Here is a 13,137-nt window from a genome sequence, read left to right as displayed (position 1 = left end):
CTCATTTTAAAGATACTTGTTCATTTTGGAAATTGAAAAAACAAATAGTTGCTGACACCTAGTGGTGGATGAAGACTATGACAGTTATGACTTTAATATAAGACTTGGCAAAACCTGGGAAAAAGCTAATCTGTGTTTGTAACCTTCAAAGTTTTAACAACAACAGCTGTGACAAAAAAGACAACAATCTGGGCTGTAGACAAAGAGAGAATTATAAATTTCAAGAAAAAAACCTTTTTTGAACTATTTGGATTAGAAATATCTATTTAATTGGGACCTATTTGCAAAGAAAAGAAAGGAAGAGAAAAACTCAATTCTTGGCCATCATGGATCAGAGACATGTAGAAAGAACATATCAAGAAAACATAAATACTTCACAGGTGGAGATATATAGTAAAAGGTAAAGGTAAAGGTTCCCCCGCACATGCGTGCTAGTCGTTTCCGACTCTAGGGGCCGATGCTCATCTCCGTTCAAAGCCGAAGAGCCAGCGCTTGTCCAAGGACGTCTCCGTGGTCATGTGGCCGGCATGACTAGACGCCAAAGGTGCACGGAACGCTGTTACCTTCCCACCGTAGTGGTCCCTATTTTTCTACTTGCATTTTTACGTGCTTTCGAACTGCTAGGTTGGCAGAAGCTGGGACGAGTAACAGGCGCTCACTCTGTTACGCGGCACTCAGGATTCGACCCGCCAAACTGCCGACCTTCTGATCGACAAGCTCAGCGTCCTAACCCACTGAGCCACCGCGTCCCTCTATATAGTATATTGCAACTAAAGGGTACAGAGAAGAGCAACAAAGATGACTGGGGAAGAGGAGGCTAAAACATATAGGGAATGGTTGCTGGAATTGGGTATATGTAGTTTAACGAAGAGAAGGGTGAGGGGTGACATGATAGCAGTGTTCCAATATCTCAGGGGCTGCCACAAAGAAGAGGGAGTCAAGCTATTCTCCAAAGCACCTGAAAGCAGGACAAGAAGCAATGGATGGAAACTAGTCAAGGAGAGAAGCAAGCTAGAACTAAGGAGAAACTTCCTGACAGTTAGAATAGTTAACCAGTGGAACAACCTGCCTCCAGAAGTGGTGAATGCTCCAACACTAGAAGTTTTTAAGAAGAGACTGGACAGCTATTTGCCTGAAATGATATAGGTGTCAAGCCCCGCCGGTCCGCCGCCCGCTCGGGCCTCGACATTGCCACCGTCGGGCCCCGGAACCTGCCGTAATGGGCGTGGCTTCACCCAAACACTGCGGAGCGCGCCACAGCTCCGCCGATCAGCTGGCTGGCGTCCAGCTGATCAGCGCACCCCCTCCGGATCGTCGGGGCCCGGGCATTCGGTCGATGGGCGTGGCTTCGTCTGCCGCCACAGCATGCCGCCGCAGCCCCGCTAAGCAGCCAGCCGCTCCCCAGCTGATCGGCGCGCCCGGCTCGCACCTTTCCGGACCACAGCTGATCGGCGCGCCCGGGCAGCACCTTTCCCGGACCCCGGACGCTCATGTAGAGGGCGTGGCTTCGCCTGGACTTCGCGGAGTGCGCCGCCGCAATCCCGCCGAGCAGCTGGCCAGCGCTCAGCTGATCGGCGCGCCTGCTCCCAGACGGCCGGCGGGCGCGCGCTTGCCTCGTCACCGGGGACGGCGCCGGGCATCCACCGGTCTGGCGCTGATGTTTGTTTCTCGGCGGCTGGACTCTGGACTGCGGATGGCGCCCGGGCAGCAACGGGCTGAACCAAGCGGGCAGTTGGACACGCTCCAGCAAACTGTGGAGGGGTGTGTGGCTGTGCCCATTTCGCCACCCTCTGTTACTGGACTCGGGGGGAGTTTAACGCCCGTAACACCAGCACGGACTGGGGCGCGCGAGGGAGCGGAAGGACAGAACTCACCTGGGAGGGGCTTTGACGGGCTGCAGCAGTGCACACGATGGGTGGTGGCTATGCACGGTGATGGGTGGGGTGTTTATGGGGAGGCGGGCGGATGCCGGTTTGCTTTGAAGGGGTGGGGTTAGGGTGTGGTAACATGATAAAAGAGCGTTGAGGCTAGGTGCCTCAACGCTGACTTTATCGCGGTTTGCTTTGTGGAAGAAATAAACCTGGTCACCCGTTCCTTTTGGAGTGCTTTTTGTTTCCTGGCAGAGGACGTCGTGACAATAGGGTTTCCTGCCTGAGCAAGGGGTTGGACAAGATGACCTCCAAGGTACCTTCCAACTACTTCTTCTTCTTCTTCTTCTTCTTCTTCTTCTTCTTCTTCTTCTTCTTCTTCTTCTTCTTCTTCTTCTTCTTCTTCTTCTTCTTCTTTTTCTTTTTCTTTTTCTTTTTCTTTTTCTTTTTCTTTTTCTTTTTCTTCTCCTTCTCCTCCTCCTCCTCCTCCTCCTCCTCCTCCTCCTCCTCCTCCTCCTCCTTCTTCTTCTTCTTCTTCTTCTTCTTCTTCTTCTTCTTCTTCTTCTTCTTCTTCTTCTCCTTCTTCTCCTTCTTCCTTCTTCCTTCTTCTTCTTCTTGTAAGATGGCCTTGGGCTAGGCTGAAACAGGAAATAAGATTTGTCTCATGTCTGAGACTAAGCAAACACCAGGATCAGTGGCAAGCACCAGCTGGAGCCTGGCACTGATCCTGGTGCTTCCATTGAGCCCTGACAGCCCCAAAGAGGCAGTGATCCTGGCACTTCCATTGAGCCCTGACAGCCCTGCAGCTCCAGCCATCTCTCACTCAGGCTTGTGTGGTGCTGCCATTCCCCTCCCCCACTATCACTTTTCTAGGATGGTCGTGTACCACCTTCTAGGTGCCAATATACCACAGGTGGTATCAGTACCACTGGTTGAAAAGCCCTGAGTTAAAGGACTAGATGGCTAGATGTATTAAATGGAATGTTTAAAGATTAAGCATATTTTTTTATTATTGTTAAAAATTATATATATATATATATATATATATATATATATATATATATATATATATATATATATATATATATATATATATATATATATATATATATGTTATCTATCAAAACAATAAGAATTGTATTAATTTAATGTTTGCAAAAGAGTATATTTTGGGAAAAGAGGAAATCAACCAAAACCATTATGTGGATTATGGATTATAGAAATCAATTGTTAATGATTGTTTTAGAAATGTAACCAAGACAACAAACTGTTCCCCAATTGTTAAGTGATTTATGTTTTAAAAAATCAATAAAATATGTTACAAAAAAAGAGAGAGAGATTTTAAGTATAAAATGCAGGAAGTGGCCAAAGCTATTTGCAGAGTGGAGAAAATTATCTGAGATGACACAGTTAAGAAGAACATTATTTTTAATTCCTGGTAAGTAAATATATTTTTATGCATGATAATTTTGGAGTGAACCTTTGAAAATGGTATATATTATCAAGAGTAACTATCAGATCTGAATGTATTCTTATGTAATCCACAGTAAGATTATCTGCAACCACTACATATGAATGGGGGGAGGGGGTGGGATGTCAGTTAAGTAAGATCCCAATTCAGAACTTTATTGTTTGAGTTGCTGATATTACCTCTGTAGAGAGAGATAACTATTAATTACAGCCAAAGTGCAGTGTTTAAAATAAATTGCCACAGCTAGAGAGTATTGCTTAAAGCACGTGTGTCAAACCTGATTGCATCACATGATATATTGCAACATTTTTTGACTTTTTGGAGCCGGGGTGGGTATGGCCTGCTCATGATGCATCCAGCCTGTGGGCTGCCAGTTTGACACCCCTGGCTTAAAGGACTAGTAACTTTACTGATATTGCATATAATGTAATGAAAGGCAACACCTCCAGTCCTCATTTGAGTCTACCCCATTGAATGCTATCTTCTGTTCTGAAAGTGTGTGAATTAAACCATTAATTATAAGCTCAATTAATATCCAGAGTTCCACAACAATTATAATTATCATATTTTGAAATGAAGATTAAGAAGGAATTTTCCTCCCAACCTAGCAGGGAAATCTTTTAAACTTCATCCTGTAATTTAGTAAAAACAGAGTCAGACAAAGGATTAATCATAGGGGATCCTGAGAAATTACAGACCCCTTTTAAAAAAAAACATTTCTCCCTTTGAGTTTCAGTGCTACCCTCCAATAGCTCATTCTTAATTGTGAGTGGTTCTATTCTTTTACGTTGATCATCAAATTCATAGCATTTATCTGTTGCCTACCAGAAGGATCTGTTGATTATGTTGTCAAATTCACAATTACTACAGTTTGTTGCTTCTCTTGAATAACTCTTGCCATTGTTGCCCTCATCTTGTACCACAATCTCCTGATTGTTACCTTTATGCCTGAGACTTGGAATTGAATGATTATTATTTATTTTTTTTAAAAAAATGGTAGCCTTAAACTTGGTCCACTTTGAATCTGTTATATTGTTCAATAAATCAAATGATGCTTGTTGCTCTCAATTTTTTATTGGTGTTTAAAGCATTCATTAATTCTGTGGCAGCTGCATTTGCTATCCACATCATTTGTAATGCCTTTGGGCTATATAATATTTTTGTTTTATTCAGTGTGGTGGGGGATTTTAGAGGAAAAAATTTCCTTCAGGGTCCATTTCTAACACTTCTACTTCTTCTGTGAATGCCTTCTACCCCTTCTTTTTTTTTGCTCAGAAGAACTGTATTTCATATCATTTTGGTCTTGAGAATGATTGAACAATCCATTTTTTTGTATCTCAACTGAATTAATTATGAGCTCTGGCAATTTCTTGCATTGTGTTTTAGCATGGTACAAATATAATCCTCTCTGAAAATCCAAACAAGAATAATTTGAAATCTCCTCATATAGCCTCTCATTCTAAGAATCATTAAAGCAAAGTGATGTACCTAAAAGCAATTCATTTATTTTATTTCCAAAATAAATGGGAAGGCATACAATATGTTTTTAGATTGGTAGAATAAACCTGAAGCTGAGAGGGGGAAAAAAGCTAAATTGCTTGCCATTAATTTATTAATTGTATTTATTTATAAAATACAATTTATTGGTTGCCCATCTTACCACAGGGTAACTCTGGGCAGCTTAAAGTCATAAAAAGTATATTTATACATGTACATTAAAACATAAATAAATTAAAACCAAACATTAAAACCTAATGACACATGGGGCAGAGTGGAGGGAGGTGTGATCTGTTGTTGCTCAATCAACCATCTCCACTGTGTTGTTCCTCTGTTGGGACCCCAAGCCAACTGGCATAACCAGATCTTATGAAAGGATAGGAGGATTGGGGGTAACCTCACATAGGGGGCTAAGATGTTCCAGAGGGCAGGAGAAACAGCAGAGCAGGTCCTTCTCCTGGAGCCTGCTAGCCGGAATAATTGGGCTGATGGGACCCGGAACATGTCTTTATATTATGCCATATATCTTTATTGATCTCATTCAAAACAATCTACAATATCATTTGGGTTGTTCGGAAGATACAGAATGTCCCTCAGTCCATGAGGGAGAGAGGAAATTCTTCCATTCTGTTTTATTGTCTCCTTTCTTTTCCCAACTTCTGTTATGATTACATTTGTGGTTTTACTCTACCAGCAGTTTTAAACATCATTCTTATCCCTTTGTCTCTCCAATGACTTAGTCTCCAATTTTCCTTGTGATGTTCTCGGCTTATACTGAACAATAAGCTTTTTCAACTCATCTACTTTTTCTCAGCAGCCATTAGTGACTCATATATTTGAAATTATTGCTTTTATTGTTAGTAAACACTATTTGACCACTTACACCAAGTGTGAGTCCATTTATTTATTAGATTTATTTGGTTGAGGCGACTCTGGAAGGCCTACACCGTTAAAAGCCAATAAAACAAAAGAGTAAATACTTCTAGTGATAATAAAACTTACATTGAAAAAAATGTGGATGAAGGGAGCAGGATGCACCAATGGGAGGTGGGGTCTTCTCTTGGTCTGTCAACCACATCTAGCCAGGTCCACTCCTGCTGGGGCTCCAAGAAATTGGCAGTGGCAGGTCTTCAGGTCCTCACTGAAGGTCAGAAGGGTGGAAGGAGTAGTAATTTTTTGCATCCCATTTTTTTATTGTATCTCTTCTTTCAAGGATGAGAACTCATTGCTAAGGGAAATAAAGGGATACAACTCACTTCACCTGGCTATAACATTTCTCCTGTTTTAAGTTGAATATCTGGAATTCATCTGTGGTTTAGATAACTTTTTTAGATATATTCTTATTTTTTCTCTTAATCTGATTATCACTTTTTACTCCATATTTATCTGACTATCCCATTTTCATTAGGCTGTTATACTTTCCTGTGGTTGCCATCTTAGTAGCTGGCCTTGGTATAAACCATCATAAGAAAATCTAAAGTAATTGCTGGTCATAAAGAGATGCCATCCAATTTAGGGCTATATAAATAGAGATCAAATTCCAAGGAAGGCATATAAGCCAGATAAAGTTTAAACCTGTGGCAACTGCTCAGAGAACCAATTGATTTAATACCCTGCAACACCCATTCTGTATCATGTAGGTGTGCTTCACAACCATTACAAGTGATCTGTGAATAACCACACTTCTATTTCATGTTACTTGGCATTTCTAATCTGTAAAATAAATGTTTCTAAAAACTGGCATGTTTCAACATGGAAAATTGCCACATGGCTGTCTATCACATCCGTGTTGTTGCATGGCTGGCACAATCATTATAAAGTGTCACAGGCAGTCAGCATGAAAGACTTAGCTATCACGAGGCCACCTTTGCAACTATTATTTTCACTTTGGCATTTTGGAATGCTAGAATGATTTAACAACACACACACACACTGAAAGCATCACTAGTGGACTGACCACTGTGACTAGAGAAATATCCTCTGCATTTACAAAGGAGAGTTTGGTGTGTGATGATTGACTTTAGAATGCTCTTACAAAAGAGATAACAATGGGGTCTGTTTTTCAATGCCAAGCAAATATTCATTTTTTCCCTAAGTACTGTAAATACTTAGGTTTTCATTAAAAAAAATGTTGAAAGTTTAATTTCTCTTAAGTTATGTTTATTAATGTTATTACATTTATGAATGATGGTGTCCAAGGGTAATGTTGCAGGATCCAATCTGAGTCAGTCACTGGGACTAGAGGGTTTTTTTTCCTGAACTTTTGGACCCATGCTGGAGCCCATCTTCTCTTATTAAGTTTACTTGGTTATTTACAATATTATGTACCCTTTCTTATTTAGGAATCCCTTGTATATAGAATAAATTTGATGATAACAAAGGTTTCATTTTTTTTAAAAAAAATGAAAATAACATGTATCCTTGAGACAGGGAATTTTTGAAAGGAACAAAATATGTGGAGAAAAAATGGTAGACCCCCTTTTTTTCCATTTCTGAGCCAACAAAAAAAATCTCTGGTTCCATGGGACTTTTTCCTAACACAAATAGCTATGCTGGGAAGCAATTTTGGAAAGGATCATAATCGGCTGTGAAAATGAACATCCCTTTCTATGCATTATCACTACAATGAAAAACAGTGTCCCCACTCATGATTCCAAAGAAAGGAAAGGAAGCTTATATTGATATGTATGATGAATAGACAGGACGCTTTCATGGGTAATGCCAAACTGAAGACCTTTGACATTTCAACTATTAACATTTCAAGGCAGCTGGTGTATATCCCTTATCCTACAGAGGAGCAAATGTGGCAGATATTTGTGAAATTGCAAAGAATAGAATCCAAAAGTAGATTTGTTTGGGGTTTTTTTTTAAAAAAAAACTTGTAGATTCCTCTCCATATGCTGAGAATATGATTGAAAGGTTCCTATGTTCACTATCCACATGACATATGACATTAGTGTATTTCCCCAAGACTAAATTGTTTATTTTAGGATAGAGAATTAAGGAGAGACCAATCTATACCAAATTTTCTCAACCTTGGCAACATTAAGATGTGTGGACTTCAACTGACAGAATTTCCAAGCCAGCATATGATCTCTCAATATTGTCTGCTACTGTTTCTGTTTCTCAACAGTAAATGACTGAAACATAGCATTGTATCTTAAAATAAAATAATACAAAACAATCATAAATATTATTTGGCTGCTAAGAGCTTCAAGCATAGTTTTCTCCAGGAATGCCATTTATTCCATTATTAATAACAATACAACTATATCTTCTTTGCATATTCAAAATTTCAAGATATGAAATAAAGTAGAACACTATATATTATTCCAGATAGCTGCCCTGGGAAATCAGAATAAATTGCCAAGCTATGAATAAATCATTTGTGTTCAAATAAAAGAAACAAGAAAGTTTTTAAAAATTCAGAAAATATTAGCCAAGGTTTTCAAGCAAAACCATCACCCTGTGGGTTTTACAAGTAGTCCTTGATTGATAACCATAATTGAGCCCATAATTATAGTAATAAGCTATGGCTGTCATTAAGCTGGTCACCATAGGACTGTGCCTGATTTTATGACATTTTTTGTAGTGGTTCTTAAGTGAACACCTTATTCATTAGGGAACCAAGTGTTTGTTAAGCAAACCTGTTTTACCCAATGAGCATTTTTTGCCAGAAACAAAAAGTAAACATTGGAAACCAGAAAAAAAAAATCATGGTTATGAGACAGTGGGAAACAGCTATAAATGTGTGCCAAGTACCCAAAATGCAATCACATAATTGTAGGACATGTGTGGCAATCAGAACTCTGGAACTGGGTTGTAAGGCAGTTTGTCATAACTTTGAATGGTCACTAAGTGACTGGTCATTAAGTAAGAACTGCATGTATCTTTGCTTGATTTTTTTTTATATTAACCTAGGCAAGTCATTCTTATTTTAAAGTGGATGAAAATCTTTTATCTCCCTACCTGTAGCTTCTGGGAACTGAACCAGCATTCCTTTACATATAGAATATGTTCTTTTCTTTGGAAGATTAATGTAGAATAGGTCATTTTGGAACAAATGGCCTGGCTGTGATATTCATGTCTGGCATTATAGAGCTGAAATGGCAAGAACATAAGACCAATGAAGGTTCAGAATAATAGCTAATTAGGTCAGCATTCTATTCTTTCTAAGTCGATTCATGCTCAGTTGAAAGCCACAAGGAAAACATTAAGATAGGGGTCTTCAAACTTGGCCCTTTTATGACTTGTAGACTTCAACTCCCAGAATTCCTCAGCCAGCATGCCTGGCTGAGGAATTCTGGGAGTTGAAGTCCACAAGTCATAATAGGGCCAAGTTTGAAGACCCCTGCATTAAGACAAGAGTGTCCTTCTGGCCATACACCCTGTAATTGGTATTCAGAGGAGATTTCTACTGATAGTAGAGGTGAAATATAGCCATCACTATTAGCAGCACTATCGCAATGATGGTTTTACTGATAGTCTCTGTTCTAATTATCATATGATGGTAAAGCATTCCATCTTTTGTTGGCTTTCTTAACAGCTTCATGATGTATTGCTTTTGTGATCATCTGTTTCAATTAACAATTACAGTCAAAGCACAAGCTTCATTAAAAGCATCCATTCAAATAGTTGCATCAATGTATATGTATTAAGTATGCCATCCAGTCATCCAAAGATGGAGGGTGGAGATTCTGCCCTTAAGATTACATAATACATGTCATCACATTAAAGTTCCTTTTTTACATAAAGGTTAATTGCAGGCTAAGTTTCTCCTGTGTAAAATATGTATAAAATACAAGTATAAGTATATATAAAATAAGTAGAAGTATAAAATAGGCTCTTTACTTTTCAATCAGTGTGACTATAGTCTACTGACAGACCAGTGTTTACCATTTAAAGAGCTAAACATCCTTGAATGGTGTCCAGCAGAGCAGAGACTCAATTAAGAACTAGTAAATTAGGTGTACTCAGGCATAACCAGATTTTGAAGAAATTTTGCTCAAAACAGCTTGGTATAAACTGTTGTGTTCTTTTAAAATCCCAAACTAATAAAATAATTTATTAGTTAGTAATAAGAAAATAAAGAGGCAATTACTATTTCTTGGCTATGAAGCTTGAATTCCAGATGTTTGGTAATACAGTCTCAATAATTCCTGACCTATATATTGATTTGAGCTTCTGGAAATTATAGTCTAAAAAGGCACCTACTTTTCTCTCCTAGTACAGGGGGAACTGTGCTTATCTAACACATACTGAAATATTTACATAAATGTTTCACTTCTTTCTGTAAGCAGCAATGAACTGTCCTGTTTTATAGGAAGGGTAATGATAACAAATGATAGGATTGGTTATCATATTGTTTCCCTGTGGAGAGACTAATAATGGTGCACTTTAGTGCATCATTAAGTACATGAAGCATTGATTTTTGCAAAGAAAGAGATTGGTATAGAATTGATGTAATTAGCTTTTTCTACAGTGACCCCTTGTCCTGCACATGATGCTCTAGTTTCATTTTTTTCCTACCTCTTCTACAGGAAAATAAATGCCATTGTATAAATTAGTAAATTGTGCTGTCTGTTGATTTTCCTCACCCTCTTCTTGGAATTATGAAAACTACTGAGAAAGAGATGGAAGGGCAATAAATTACAAATAGGTTGCTTCACAATGAATGTTGCAATCTTGTGTGTTGATAATTTACTCCCTCTATAGCAGGGGTGTCAAACTTGCAAGGTGACATGACGTGTCATGACATATCATGACTTTTTTGCCATTGCTGGGGTGGGCACAGTTTTGCCATGACACATCTGGCCTGCGGGCTGACAGTTTGATACCCCTTCTCTATAGTCAAGCCACAGGCAAAACCATAAAATCCAACTAAGCCTAATTACATTATGGTAATAAATATCCTTTAAGGAACCACAGAATATTTTCTCAAGGATGAAGGTATCTAGGGCAACTTTCTAAGAAATGAGGATATGATTACAATGGTCACTTCTAGTTAAAGGGCTGGCTTAGAAATGATACAACAGTTTCCTAGAGGAGTTATACTAATATATAGCAATATCAGATGATATTTGATAAACAAATGAATGCCTATTTAATTTTTGTCTCTACAATATGGAACACACTTTCCTGTAGTATGAATATTACTATGAAGTGAAAACTCCATAGTTCAGAAAACTATTCTGAAAAGCATTCCTATTAATATCACATAGAATCTGGTTCTGTTTGTTGCAAACAGTGAAAGATTCCCGTTGCTTTGCACCACCAAAAACTAGGAAATCCCATGGCTGTAGATTAGAGTACAAATTAAAAAATCCAAAAACTCTTTAAAAGATAGTAGAAAAGCATTTCTTCATTGCTGATGAAGAAAACTACTTTGACACATCTATTAGAACTGTGTGTGTATATCAAACACAATAATAATAGTAATAATAATAATAATAATAATAATAATAATAATAATAATAATAATGAAACTAGAGCCTTGGTGGAGCAGTGGGCTAACGCCTCCTTAAGTAACACCAGCTTCCTGCAATTATTGCAGGTTCGCATCCCACCAGGCTCAAGGTTGACTCAGCCTTCCATCCTTCCGAGGTAGGTAAAATGAGGACCCAGATTGTTGGGGGCAATTAAGCTGACTTTGTAATAATGCCGCTTGGGGGTGTGTGAAAGCCCTAATAAGCAGGCATATACATGGAATGAAGGCTACTGCTAAGCTTGTAAGCCGCCCTGAGTCTTCGGAGAAGGGCGGGATATAAATGCAATAAAAATAAAATAAAATAAAATAAATTTCACACCTAATATGTGAGTGCAGCAAAATCGCACAAACTCATTACAAAGCTAGACATGACCAAGTTGCTAAATCAATCCATTGGCCATTGTGTAAAAAATAAGACTTGCCTGTGTCTGAAAAGTCGTGGGAACATAGGGTGGAAAAAGTTGTTGAGAATGAAAGGGTGAAGATCTTGTGGGACTTTCGAATATAGACAGATCGACATTTGGAACACAGCATGCCAGATATCACAGTTGTAGAGAACTGAAGCATACAGCTGATTGATATTGCTGTACCAGGAGATGCCAGAGTCGAAGAAAAAGAACTGGAAAAAAATACAAAATATCACGACTTGGCCATCAAAACTGTGCGATTATGGACGAAACAGTGTAACAGTAATATTCATTGTCATCCGGGCACTGGGAACTATGTCCAAAAACTTTGCAAAATACATCAAGAAACTGCAGCTTCCTGCAATAACTCCAGCAATGCTACAAAAAACTGCACTAGTCAGAACATCTTACATTTTAAGCAGGTACCTGGTTGATATAAGGGACGCAGTGGCTCAGTGGGTTAGGACACTGAGCTTGTCGATCAGAAGATCGGCAGTTTGGCGGGTTGAATCCTGCCGCGTAACAGAGTGAGTGTTCTGTACCAGCCTGCTACCGGCCCTGCAGAAAAGGCAGGGACAACCCCTTTTACAAGAAGGCAAGAGGCTGGAATTACGCCTGCCAAATTTATTGCTACAAAAACAAATAGAACAAAACACAAACCAAGAAACAGGAGCTTTTCAAGCCGTTGCCTTCAGCAAACCAGCCCTCCCATGCATTCACCCTTAAATACAGTTCAGGGTGTGGCTTCTCTCTGCCTCCTTTCAAGGAGCCCCATTGCCTTCCTCTGTTTACTCCTGATTGACTGCCTCCTGCGTCGGGCGTCCTTGAACAGGGCCAGCTGTGGGTCATCTTCATCCACGCTGTCAGGCTCACACAGCTGGGTCTGTGTCATGACCAGGTGAGAGGGGCCTGGCTGAGGGCTCTCATCAAGCTGTCCAACCCCCTCAGCAAGCTCTTCAACACCCCCCTCCTCCTCCTCCTCTGAGTCGTCTGACCCAACTGCCGAACCCACAGGCTGACCCTGAATCACAACACTGAGCGCCTGTTACTCGTCCCAGCTTCTGCCCACCTAGCAGTTTGAAAGCACGTAAAAATGCAAGTAGAAAAATAGGGACCACTACGGTGGGAAGGTAACAGCATTCTGTGCACCTTTGGCATCTAGTCATGCCAGCCACATGACCACGGAGACGTCCTTGGACAAGCGCTGGCTCTTCAGCTTTGAAACGGAGATGAGTATCAGCCCCTAGAGTCAGAAACGACTAGCACACATGTGCAGGGGAACCTTTACCTTTACCTTTACCTGGTTGATACCTAGGATGCTGGCAGAAACCTGTGTCAACCATTAGTGCCAGTCAATTTGAATGTTCAATTGAATGAGGTTCATGTTTAATAATAATAATAATAATA

Source organism: Vipera ursinii (genome assembly GCF_947247035.1).
Source record: "Vipera ursinii genome assembly, chromosome: 1".
NCBI classification, from domain to species: domain Eukaryota; kingdom Metazoa; phylum Chordata; class Lepidosauria; order Squamata; family Viperidae; genus Vipera; species Vipera ursinii.
This window is presented reverse-complemented; position numbering follows the sequence as displayed.